This window comes from Adiantum capillus-veneris, chromosome 18 (genome assembly GCF_014529385.1).
Source record: "Adiantum capillus-veneris isolate H3 chromosome 18, ASM1452938v2, whole genome shotgun sequence".
Taxonomy (NCBI): Eukaryota; Viridiplantae; Streptophyta; class Polypodiopsida; order Polypodiales; family Pteridaceae; genus Adiantum; species Adiantum capillus-veneris.
In genome coordinates this window covers 47,549,989-47,563,434 of record NC_140948.1, presented here as the reverse complement: position 1 = coordinate 47,563,434, position 13,446 = coordinate 47,549,989, and positions in this window count along the sequence as shown.

Genomic DNA, 13,446 nt, shown 5'->3' with positions numbered 1-13,446 from the left:
TTAGAGCATGGGGATATTGTATTTTTTATGTTTCTAATTCATTACAACTCTTTTTGACAATAGATAAGTGAGTGCTGGTTACAATCAATTTTTTCAAAACATTAGAGGTAAATATCAAAATTTGTAGATGGGATTATATTAAACCTAGGTTTTTTCCTCCAATTGTTGTGGGTGTCCCTAACCTTCAAATTAAATCTTACAAGTGTGTGGCTCATCCTATGGATGGAGAGAGAGAGAGAGATAGTGAGAGAAAGAGAGAGACCCTTTTCTTGGTGCCCAATCCACTCTCTTTCTTGCTTTGGCTTGGTCTCCAATTCCCATCCCCTCCAAGCCCTTTCCTTATGTCATGTGGTAGGGGCCTCCAAGGTGCATTAGATATAGTCGAGGAAATTTGTAGGTGGGATTATGCTAGACCTATGTTTTTCTCGAGCATTCGCATACACAATAGTTTTTTGCTATTATTCAATAGTCCATTATCTATACTCTTTATAATGGAGCTTGGAAAATTAAAGAAAGGAGAGGGTATCCACGTGTCGCCTTCTGATTGATCTACATGACATGTTGGATCAATGCCAAAACTGAGCTATTGAGTCTGTATTGGTTGTCCTCCTTGTTGTAGACATATTAAAGAGCCTTCAAAATTTACATGAATTTGTCCATATTCAATGAAATCTATTATTTTCCAATGCCTTGAAATAATCAAAATCGTATAGTTGACATTGTGTTAACGTGTGTGTGTGTGTGTGTGTGTGTGTGTGTGTGAGAGAGAGAGAGAGAGAGAGAGAGAGAGAGAGAGAGAGAGAGAGAGAGATTTTTCAAATCCACCCTTTTTCAACAACATACAAAATATAGTACCAAAATTGTACGCATGACAACTTTCATGTGTGTGTACGCATACGCGTGTGCACTGTGTGTGTGTCACCATCACCGTTTGTGTGGTGACACACCGTTTGTGTCAGAGAGAGAGAGAGAGAGAGAGAGAGAGAGAGAGAGAGAGAGAGAGAGAGAGAGAGAGAGAGAGAGTGCTCCTTGCCGCATTGTCGAAGCAAGGGCCTTGCCTAAAATTGTGTGCGAGCCACAGGCGGCTCCAAGCACACAACTAGCTTAACTAGTAAGCTCAAAAGAGGGCAATGGTGTGTCACTCACCGCTCTATGCTCCTGCCGTGGAGGATTCCTCGCCGCGAAGAAGAAGGAGACGCCGCTACGTCACGCTCAACGGATTCACCGCCGTCGTGCCGCCGCAATGCTCGATCGCACTCTCTCTCTCTCTCTCTCACACACACACACACACACATACACACACACACACAAGGAGGTGAAGAAGAAGAAGATGGAGATGGAGATGGAGCAAGAGCACTCTTCTATTGCACAAATGAGAGAATAAGTGAATTTTAGGTTTAGTTGGATTTTATATGAGATCACCCCATTCACACTTGGGCGCCCATGCTTAGCCAACTAATCCCTTGAATGTCCCAGTTAGAGTGCGCCTCTCATCGGCGATCACTCTTACCATTTTCCTATTGGTCCGACAAGCCCGGTACCTGACTCTACCAAATACATAATACACGTCCGTCGTAGGTGATGGGGTGTCTGTGAGCCGTGAGGGTTAACATGCCCCCCTTCCTGATGTAGATTCCGTCTTCGGAAGCTATTGAGTTGAAGCTCGTTCGTCGAGGTGGAAGAGCATTTGAGATGAATGTCTTTAGCCTTCTTCAGTCACTGCAAAATCAAACAACATTGACACAGTAATTGCATTCTCATAAGTGATTAAAAAGCATATGCAGTTTTAGGTAGAAAAATTGATTGGTAAAAGAATTTCAAACAATTTGTCAGCAATGAACATTAAATTGCAATGTAATCAAATGCATAAACAGACGTAAAGGTAAAAAATTAAACAAGTCTGGGGTCGCTAATTTGACGGTCGAAAGGCACTAGAGATCGAATATTAATACCATGGGTAAACTTCTTAATTTTCTTTGGTCAATTAAGTTGTTTAATCGCGAGATCCAAGTATTCATGTTCGAGGGCTGACTAGAGGCTATATCTAGAAGACCTTGTAGTTAAGCTACCATAAAAGGAATTTCTCATGAAATCATCGCCGGACTGATTACTTTTTCTTTGACCCCCCAAAGTCTTTTCACAATGATTCAATTTGATGTGTGTGCTTATTTTGTATGCCTTGGGTTTTTTGCTTTTCAAGGAAAAGCGCCCACACTGGGAACCTCTAGGGCTCTAGTACCATAGGCAATACATGTGAGTGAAGTACCAAATCAAGCTGAGATTTCTCTTCCAGCTTAAGATTTTACAGTGTGGCACTTTGATTTTTTGTTTGTTCATTTTCAACATTTTAATTTTGTAACTTTGGGGGGTCATATAACACTGATACACCTCCCCAGGCTCATCACACTAGTAAACTCCCTTTATAATACTTAAGCTAAAGGTCAATAGGGTCAAGCCCACTAGAAAGCCCTAGTACATTTCACACAATGCTGCCTAAATCGGATTAAGAACCTAAGTAACCATTGATTATTAGGAAGGCATTCCCCATGGTATTAAGAGAAGATCTCTAACACCTAACTTGGTCAAACTAGCTTAGTCGAACTGCTTGATTTTTAAACCTAGACAAGTGATTATGACAGAAAATTACATTGAATTAAATGTTTGATACTAAGCAAATGCGGTGAATATTAGGCTACCAATCACAATTAAAGCAGACAATCATAGATGCAAAAAAGATAAGGGGCAATGCTAATGGACAAGAAACACCTGTTTGTGTCGATGGTCACGCTTGATTTGAAGAGTGAGTCGAGATAAAGATTCCATGAAGGTCCAAATCCTATCAATAGCAACACGCTCCTGTACACACTAGGAAACAAAAGGAATACCTCCAGGAGGCACATTAGTGGGAAAAGGTACCAACACTTATTGAACACAACAAAAAACATAAGGAACCCTAACCTAATTATTTGCACTCCCCCTAAAGCGTGAAGGGAATAAGATATTGTAGAGGTTGGGGGGAAACCCTAAGGCTAAACCCCTATCCTCGTCGTCGAGATAAACAAAGTGATCATCCATGAGACCATATGTGCCATCCGTGTAGTCCTGTAAATTTTCTTCTTCATCATAGGTGCCCATGTTTACTAAGAAGGTCACTAGACGCCTATAGTCATCTTGGTCAAAAGGGTAGGCTTGTGCAATGGGAGAAATGCTCTCTACTAAGTATGGATCAGACGTGGTCAAGAGACGTATCAGCCATTCTAACTCCTCAAAATTCCTCTCACATGCTAGCGTACCTATCAAATCCCATTCACATGCAAGCATTGGAAAGACCATGTGAAATATTTGTGAAAAGTAACGAGGGTACCTCTCACCCAAGGCAGGAGTGGATGACTCTAGCGTACTAGCCATATTTGTACACGCAAATAGATGATGGTTAGAGTGCAAATATTACAAGGGTCGTGTTCTTGTGCATAATTTGTTTTTATGATTTTGTGTTATGGCTCTTGCTCTTTTACTTTTTTATCTCATTTTTGTGAGTATAAGGCTTTATATATACATTCCCTAAGATGGAGATTAAGAGGTCAGGGAGAAAGGTTGAGAGGGAAGCAAGTGAATAATGGATGTCCACAAACACTCCCCCCTTCCTTGGGTAGATCATAACGTTTGAAATGATGTCGTCACCCTTTGAAACCAGTTGTTCCAAGTTGTTATAGGTGAATATTTTTGCCAGTAGTTTTCTATTACCTTAGGTGTCATCGAGTTGCAAGGGTGGTAAGGTACTCTCCCATGATCGAACTTGAAGTGGTTCATTAGGTGATTCTTGAACACTAGAAGGTGTGGATTTCTTTGTAGCTTCATGGAGGTCCACTATTGTAGGTGGAGGCTGTGTAGAAGCTTTTACCTCTATGGATGTATTACATGAGGAGCTAGAAGCTTCATGGAACTCCCCCCTTCCTGAGCTAGGTGGAATAAATTGGTTTTGCCTTGGAGCCCAAACTAGCTCTGGACTAGGTGTGTAGCATTCTGTGATCTTTCCCTTCCCACGGTCTGCCATTGGCTTTAGCGTTACACTGTTTGACTCATATGGGTTTGTTGTTGATAGGGAAGGACACATTTTACGTTTAGGTACCCAGATTTGCTCATTTCCATCATAGTAGCCTTGGGCTTCTAATAGTCGTTTTGGAATCCATTGTGATTTGGTCTTGACCCTCCTAGAGCGCGTTCTTGGTTTTCCAGGGAAATTTTTTCTTGGAATGGATGGGAGGGTTGAGGTAGTTGGAAGTAAGGCCTTGGGGACCCATTGATATGTACTCTTAGGTCGTGCAGGTTAAGTACTTGCAATATTACTGCTTGCTGCAACTACAAGTGTTGAAGTGCTAGGTTCATGGATAGCCGGCAAGGACGAGTTAACCACCTTGGCTTGTGAATGTTGGCTATCCTTCAACTTTGTTAGAGTTTGCAACGTAGGTGACTTTGCTTGAATGATAGGGGTAAGAGTCGGTGGTCGCGTCGTGACACTACCAGTATCCCAATCAATAGTGCATTTGGTTGCCAACATCCACATGCGTCCCAGGTTTACGTTGCCTTCCATAGCTCCCGCGGGCATGACTAGAAACCTCTGCACTATGCTTCCATTGTCATAGACAACAGGGGTCTGAAGGACTCCAAGAATAGCAGTTTTCTTTTTATTAATGCCCTTGACTTGCATCGTACTCGGGGATCGGGACAGTTTCCCTAATTGACACCAAACTCCATAGGATAACAAATTGTGTTTAGCTCCCGTATCTAAGAAGGTATTGTATAGTACTTTTCCATAGGGGCTATTTAGCTCAATTGGGTATCGTAGGGGTGGCTCAGATTCTAATGAGTCGTCATCTGTGTCCTCGAAAAATGCTTGCGTGATTCCCAGATTAGCCTCTCGTTGGCATCTAAGACGTTGTTGTCGTTCTCGAGCCTCAACTCTTGCTTGGATTTTTCTAAGATCTGCTTGTTCCTAGGCAGCCTTCTTTTGATGGATGGCTTGCAACTCTTCCTGGCTTAGAGGATCATAATATCTTTTGAATTTACTCCCATTAAGGAATCCAATGGTTTCAACTATATCTAGAGTCTCCACACGAATGGTACCTTGCGGGGTAATTTCACACACTCGATATGGTCCCTTACCAGCGTATTTCAATTTCTTCTTTTCATTACATACCCCGTACATAAGAACTTTATCACCAACCTTGATGTCTTTATCCTTTAAATGGCTATCAAACCACTTCTTTCTCCTATCCTTCTCCACTAGAGCATTTCTCACAGCTAATTGCCTCTCTTTATCTAGCCTTTCCAGGATATATAATCGCTCCACTAAGGGGTTACCATCCCAACCTTCTTGAGAAGCTAATCGAAGACTAGGAATGACAAACTCCCATGGCATAACTGCTTCTTGGCCATACACCATCTTAAACGGTGTGCAATTAATAGCAACTTTATACGCAATACGATAAGCCCATAAAGCTGATGTAAGCTTTAGGTCCCAATCAGTGCGATGAGCCTCAACTGTCATTGTCAAAATGGAGATGAGAGTTTTGTTGGTACTCTCAGCTTGGCCATTTGCTTGAGGATAATAGGGTGTAGACTTGTGGTGAGATATCATGAAGTTTGACGTGAGTTCTTTTATTACTTCATTTATAAAATGAGTTCCATTGTCACTCACAAGTTCAAATGGACATCCAAAACGTGTGATAATGTTCTCAAAGAGGAACTTAGCTGTTTTTTTTGCATCCGCCTTCCGTGTTGCTTTTGCTTCAGCCCATTTGGTTACATAGTCGGTAGCCACAATGATATATCGTGATTGCGTGTTACGTGCAGCCGGACTAATCGGTCCTACAAAGTCTAAGCCCCACTTTTCAAATGGTTGGCTTACCTTGATGGGATGTAGAGGCATCCTATCCCTTCTTTGTGGCTTCTTAAAGCGTTGGCATTCATCACATCCCTTTGCAAAAAGTGATGCATCCTTAAACAGAGTGGGCCACCAATAGCCTGACTGTAAGATCTTTCGGGCAGTCAACTTTCCTGAAAAGTGACCACCAGCTACGCCCATGTGTGCCTCTTGTAGAATATATAAATACTCATCCTCGCGGGCAAAACGTCTAAGAACATCATCTTTTCCTCTCTTATAGAGAGTTCCAGCCAGTAAGCAATAGGGTTCGCATTCCTTGATTAATTTTCGAGCTATATCTTTTCGCAGCTCTTTGGGTGGAAAACCATTAACTAAGAAGTTAACAATCTTTTCACTCCATTCAGGCATTGTCTCAACAATGAACAAAGGAGTATCAGGCAATTCATCATCAACCCCCGTAGGAGCTTCGCCATTAGGGATACGACATAAATGATCCACCATGACATGTTTCCTCCCAGGCCTCACAACAACGGTGAAGTCAAACTCAAGAAGAATTAACAACCATCGTGTAATTCGACCCGTGGAACACGGCTTGTTTACCAAATATAGCAATGCTTGATGATCAACATAAAACACAAACTTGGTAGCAAGAAGGTAATAGCGAAATTTCTTTACTGCGTAAATCATAGCTAGACCTTCGCGCTCTGTAGTAGTGTATTTCATCTCGGCATCATTTAATTGGCGACTTGCAAAGCTAATGGGGTAGTCCAATTTATGTTCTCCTGGTTGAGTTAGAACACACCCAATAGCAAAATTTGATGCATCAATATGCACATGAAAAGGTACATTCCAATCAGGTGTTCGCAGGATTGGAGCACTTGTTAGGGCCTTCTTTAATAACTCATAAGATTGATGACATTCTTCCGTCTAGTGAAACTCGATAAGAAGCTTGTACAATGGACGCGCTATCTCGGCAAAGTTTAAAATAAACCTTCGATAATAACCAACATGGCCCATAAATCTTTGAACTCCTTTATAGTTAGTAGGTGGTGGCAAATCGGCAATGGCTTTAATCTTACTCTCATCTGTGGATATCCCGTTCTTGGACACTATATGCCCTAGAATGACTCCATGCTTAACCCAAAATTGGCATTTGAAAGGGTTCAATGAGATGCGATAAAATCTGCACCTTTCAAATATTTTTCGTAGATATAACAAATGCTTCTCCCAAGAAGAATAAACACAAAGGTCGTCTAGGAAAGCTTCACAAAACTCCCTTAGAAATTCTTTAAACGCAGTGTTTATTAATCGTTGGAATGTAGCAGGAGCATTTGTTAAGCCAAAAGCCATAACATGAAATGCAAACACTCCAAACTCTGTGATAAAAGCAGTTTTAGCTTGGTCCTCTAATGCAATTGTGATTTGATTGTAACCAGAGTACCCATCTAAAAACCTATAAGCTTCCTTGCCCGCAACTCTCTCAAGCACATGTTCTAAATATGGCAAGGGATAATGATCTCTCCTAGTAGCTGCATTAAATTTCTTGAGGTCCACGCACACTGTTAGTTTCCCATTATTTTTTGGCACAATGACTATTGGAGAAACCCATTCTGAGTGCTCAATAGGGTATATGAATCCACATTGGATAAGTTTTTCAATCTCCTCTTGTACAATTTTGGCGTACTTAGGATTCATTGGATAGGGTCGTTGCTGGACGGGTTTAGCAATGTTGATCATGGGAATTGTATGTTGCACCCCAGAAGGTGGAACGCCCTTCATGTCATGATATGTCCAAGCAAAGATATCCTTGTATTCCTTGAGGAGCTCCTTAAGTACAGCCTCTTCAGTTTCGGTAAGGTCTTGAGCAATAAAGACTGGTTTAGACTCCTCACCTGGTTCTGCTAATTCTATCTCTTTAACTACCGCTGGACCATCATAGACTCCACTGCTTCCATTGGTAGGTATTCGTTGGGCTTTGGCATACACAACCTTTCGCTCCCCCGTGGTATAAGATTTAAAATGTTCAAGAGCCGTATGTAAGTCAGTAGGCTCTTGTCCTCACGGAGACCTTTCTTTTAGTTCTGCCTCCTTTTGTTGTTGTGCTAACTCTCGGTTTTGACGTCTTCTTATAGTTCGACTCAATTTCGGCTCTGTAACCTCCAATTGAGCGAGGTCAATGGGTCGCGGGCTGCACCACATGACACTCTGGAGATGTTCACCCCAACTGTCTACTAGCTTTCGATGAGCATCACATGCCCCTAGATAGCTAAGCCATTATGTAGTAGATCTTTCCTTGTTTATCCTAGCTCTCACATTTGCTCGATATCGTCGTCTCTTATATAACCTTTGTTTCTTGTTAAGGTTTTGATTTTGGTAAATGTTTGAACTTGACTCGCTTGATAGGTCTTCACTTGTATCTTCTTCACTCTCATATAAATTACCATAGATGGTCGTACTAGGCCTTGAGTGTTCAGTTTCTATACTTGGTTCACTCGATGTTTCCTCAGGTTCTGAATCCATTTCTCCCTGAGATTCCGTTTCTGATGTGTATTGGCCTGAAGCCTTTGAGGAATCATCGGTTTCACTCTCACGTAGGTGTGCCTCTTTCTTATCATCGGATGTTACATGTGCTACACCTAACATGTTTACTGGTGCAATGCGTGGTATCTCTTCCCCATCTGGTGTTACCCAGGTTGTTACTCTAGCTCCCCATGTATCTATAGTTGTCGCTAGGTGTACCCAATCGACATTGTCTGACTCAGTCATTCCGGGTAGGATATCCATATAAGGAGAGTTCTCCCCAATATCCGTGTCTTCGTTACACATGTAACAATACTGTAATGGAGCTGAGTGAATTGTTGTGTCTGATCGATTATCAATGATGAATTTATTTCCTAGAGGATGCGTTCGACCACTTAAAAGATCAACTCGAATGACTGAGTCTTGGAACTGTAAGTAGACGTGGTTTTTGGACCAGTCATGCACCATTTTTGCTTCCCTCATGAATGGACGCCCTAAGATCATCTCAAATGACATAGGATGCTTGGAAAAATCCATAACAATGAAAGTCTGCCTTACCTTGTGTCCCAAGACCTTGATTCTGAGATCCTTTAGCATTCCAATAGGCGTAACAATAGATCCATTAGCCATTTTTACCACTACGCTTGTGGCTTCAAGGTGAGGTCGCCCCATAGACTCCCAACAACTCTTTGTCACCATGCTGACTCCTGCACCACCGTCAAGGACCCCCTTTACAGTTAATCCTTTAGTAGTGATTGGTAGAGTAGCATTAGATTCATCACCTTCAAAGTATTGCCCCAACTTGTTAACGGGTACTTCAATTACAGATTCATGTCCCGCTAGGTCAGATGGTGGTGCTAAATGTTCCTCATCATTCATTACCGAGTCAGGTTTGTTCATATGTGCAAATTGTGGTAATCCGGCCTGTAATTATCCATTGAGGAAGGCTCGAAGAGCTGAGACTAGCTTGGGGTCTTTATATAGTTTGGACATGATGGTGGTTCTAACTTCTGAAGACATGAAATCCATCAATTTGGCAACATTTAATGGAATCTTGTGGGACGTAGGACCCTGACAAGAGAATGGTGAAGATGGAATCTCCACTTCCTCAAGGGGGTCGGGCATTCCCTCACCAAACATTCTCTCTAGTAGGAAAGGTGTGTGTCCACTTTCAGATGTCCTACCCTCACTCTCTTCCCGAATGATACTGGGTATAGCTAACGGCCTGTAGTTCTTGTGAGGTTGAACTTGTGTGGGAAACACTGTGTCCGACATCTGGATATGTTTGGGTTCAGGTTCTAATGTTCATTGAGTTTCTTCCACCAAACCCCTCAATTGTTGGACTCATTCAATTTCCACTGTTGGGTTTGGATAGGTTCCAATCTTTCTCTTGCAATCCTCATTTTTTGTCTCTCGTGGCTTATCTTGGGGGTTCGCAACTGGGTGGTTTAACTTTGAATACTCTTTTGGTGTTCGTCGTAATTCCCTCTCGTGATCCTCCTCACTGGCTTTTTCCTTTGTAGTAACAGTTTTGGTCTCCGTGGTCTCTAACGAATCTGAGTCATCCTCAGGGTCATTCATATACACAGGATCCTCTCTTGTCCCTATGTTAGTCTTTGAACTAGGTTTTAAGCTAGAAGCATTAAGGGATTTCTTTCTTCGTGTTTTCTTCTTTCTCGCTCGGCCAATGGATGCAACATCTCTCTCTTCGAGGATGTAATTTTTCTTTTGGAGCATCGACCGTGTGAGTGCATTCACTGGTGCTATGTTTATAGTTGGGGGTGTCCCATCAACAATCTCTATTAAGTTCAATGGTGTGATTTTCGGTGCGTTTGGATTGTTAGGACACTGTGCGATCAAATGATCTATGCCACAACGATTACAAATGAGTATTGGCATTGCCAATGCACTCCCTTGACTTGTTTGCATTAGTGCAACATTCTTTTGTATTCTAATGGGGCACTCAGCTACTCGATGTGGTCCACCACATTCGTAGCACTGAAGAGGTGGTCTCCTGGCAAAACTATTAATGTTTTTGCCTCTTTCTGCTAGCGCAGTAGCTTGATATACCGGTTTGATTTGTCCCCAATGGTCTTCCATATAGTACATGGGACACTCCTCAAGCATGTCTACTCCATAGGTGATACTAGAGTCTATGTCCTCTTCGCAATCTACCAAAGTACTAGATGACTCGCAACCTATTTGGTTCACAGGTGTAACTCTTGGATGAGGGGGTTGCGGTCCTAGCACTGGAGGTGGCAACGGTGTGGTTTGGACCACATTTTGGGTTCTAGGGACCATGTGCTGTAATGGCAATTGTTGCTCCATGGGTGGGGTAGGCATCAATGCAGGAACTCGAGGTGAGTCTGCCCAAGCTATAGGCGGTCTATTTTCCATGATGCATTTAAGCATTAGGCAATCCTTCGCTTGATGGCCATACCTACCACACGCGTTACAAGTCCCGTTAAACTTTACTCTGAAAGTAGGGCATTCACTCGTAGTATGTGGGCCCAAGCAGATTGAGAACTATTGCTGCTCCCTTCTTGGATACATATGAGTGTTTTGTGGAGCACGATTACCCCTAAGGCTTTCTTGGATGGCCTTGGTGAGATTTGCCAAAGTCATCTCAAATATCGTTTGCTCTTTCACAATTGGCTTTATCTTCATTGGCTCATGCCCTGATGCTTGCGAGCTACTAGACTTCGGCTCGGCAGACACTCTTTCTCCTGCAATCATTAAATTATCCTCCAATTGGATTGCATTCATGGTGACTGCTTCCCAAGTAGTGATACCTCTAATGACTAGGCCATTATAAATACTTTCATGTCGTAGTCCCCTAATGAATCTATCGAGCAATTGGTTGTTGTTGAATCGCTCGTTTGGATTGCATCGAGAATTCAAATTCTTTAGGCGACTAATGAAGTCTCTCACGGATTCACCTTCTTCTCGTTGGGCTTTCTGGAGCTGAGAGGCTACACCCCAAAGTACTCCCTCTCGTATGTATTCTTTTAAGAACAGTCTCCTAAGAGTAGAGTAGATCGTTTTCTCTTTTACTCTTAAGGTTCTATACCAATCTCCAGCCTTTCCGCTTAGGGTCAAACTCAAAGCCTTACACTTATGTAGCTCATTGTTCTCTTCCAAGGAATCTCACACATGTTCAAAGACTTCCATATGCTTTCTAGCATCTCCGTCTCCACTGAATTTCTGTGTGAGCTTAGCTACTTGAACTGCCTTGCTCCTAGGCTCTCTATCAGGTGCACTACGCATGTTTTCCACAATAGAGCGACCGATAGTTTGAGAAAATGCTGCCAAATCTCCTATTTGAGCAGGTATAATGGGTGTATGTGCTCCTGGAACCACATGTGAGATGGGAGTTGTCCTTGGCCTTGGCATACGCGTGACTCTTGGGTCCCATATTTTGTATGGTGGTGTACCAGACGGTGGTCCAAAGTTTACAGGCGTGGCCCTAGGCATAGGGGGTGCCTGATATGGCATGTTATTATTAAATGGCATGGCTCCACTTGTATAAGAGCTTGGATAATGCCATTGTGGATTGTAAGCTCTTGGAATAATCGGAGGTGTAGGAGCTACATGAGGCTGAGGTACGACAGGTGCACATGATTGATACATACATGTAGGTATAATTGGGGGCACTGTGCTACTAGGCATCGGAGCAGTGTTAACAAATGAACTCCATGGTGTACTTCTTGTCATGCTCACCACTGGGATATGCATGGTAGCCGTAGTGTCATTAAGAGAAAGATGAGCTAGATCTGGGAAGGTAAAGCTGCCACTTGTGGGCTCAGATTGTACTGAGGCTCCTGGCGAAACAACATATGGAGGATCAATGGGGCTCACTGAGGGAGTCTCCATTTGTGATAGGGTTGGTTGGTTGGCCTTTCCCGTATCCAAGAATCTCATTAGGCCTGTTGAAGGCATGTTGATCCCTGTGTTCTGTCTTTCTAACTCGACAATCCTATGAAGGACATCACAGACTTTCTGTTGTTGCTCATCTATGCTAGTAGCACCCGATGTGGATTGTAGAACATCTAACCAACCCACATGATAGGTGTGTCCTGTGTACCGATCAGTTAAAGCTTCTGCTTGTAGGTCATACTCCCAATTTTCGTTTAGGAATATCCCATCTAGGCCTGGCGTGCTGGAGGTTTCCCTCGAAGTGGAAGCATTATTGCTCCCCATCGCTTGCCCCTCCATGACTGCTACCTTGGGAGCACTCGGTTGCTCGGCTGGCATGATTGTTGTCATAGGAGCCTTTGCTTTCAGGGCTCGACTTTGTTCCAGCCTTCGTAGGTTCTCAATTTCCCTCTCCCTTGTTGCTTGCATATAGCATTCGATCTCTTGTACTTCGACAAGACTCCTACCATCGGGTAGTAGAACCTCAGAGGGAGATAGTCCTAAAGGATCAGGAGGTGCAGTGGATGGAACATTCACATGCACACTCTCAAGAAGCATAGGGTCTATTTTAGGCATGAATGACGAATTTACTTCCCCACTCCCTTCATATATTTCATTAACCGCATGTTCGGAGCGAGTAGCTCTACTAAGGGTCTCTTTTAAGCGGCTAAACACGCTGGACCCGGGCCGTGGACCCATGTCATGCATGTCTTGACTTGAACTATCAGGGTTTGGTGTAGGATACCCCTCCATGACTTCGTAGTCAGAGGAAGAATCACTAGACGCGATATGAGGATCTTGGGTCGCGCTACCTTGAGTCCCGGCCGAAGGTCCAGAACCTAGGGTGGAGGAATAATGTGTGCCCGCGTAAATGGAGGCACTACCAATATGCTCGTGCTCTAACACTCGTCCAGAGCGTAGGTTCATATGACTTGGATCCCCTAGAAGTGTCAGTGAGTGCCCGTGAAGGCTGCTCACCTAGTAATTTTGGGTGTTTTGCAACCCAAGTCTTTTCTTATTTATTTATTTTTTGATTTTTTGGTCCTTTTTTTCTGACCCAGCTATAGAATAGAACGCATGATAGCTCAAAACGAGCGTCTTGGTCAGAGGGATGTGCCGTGCTTTAC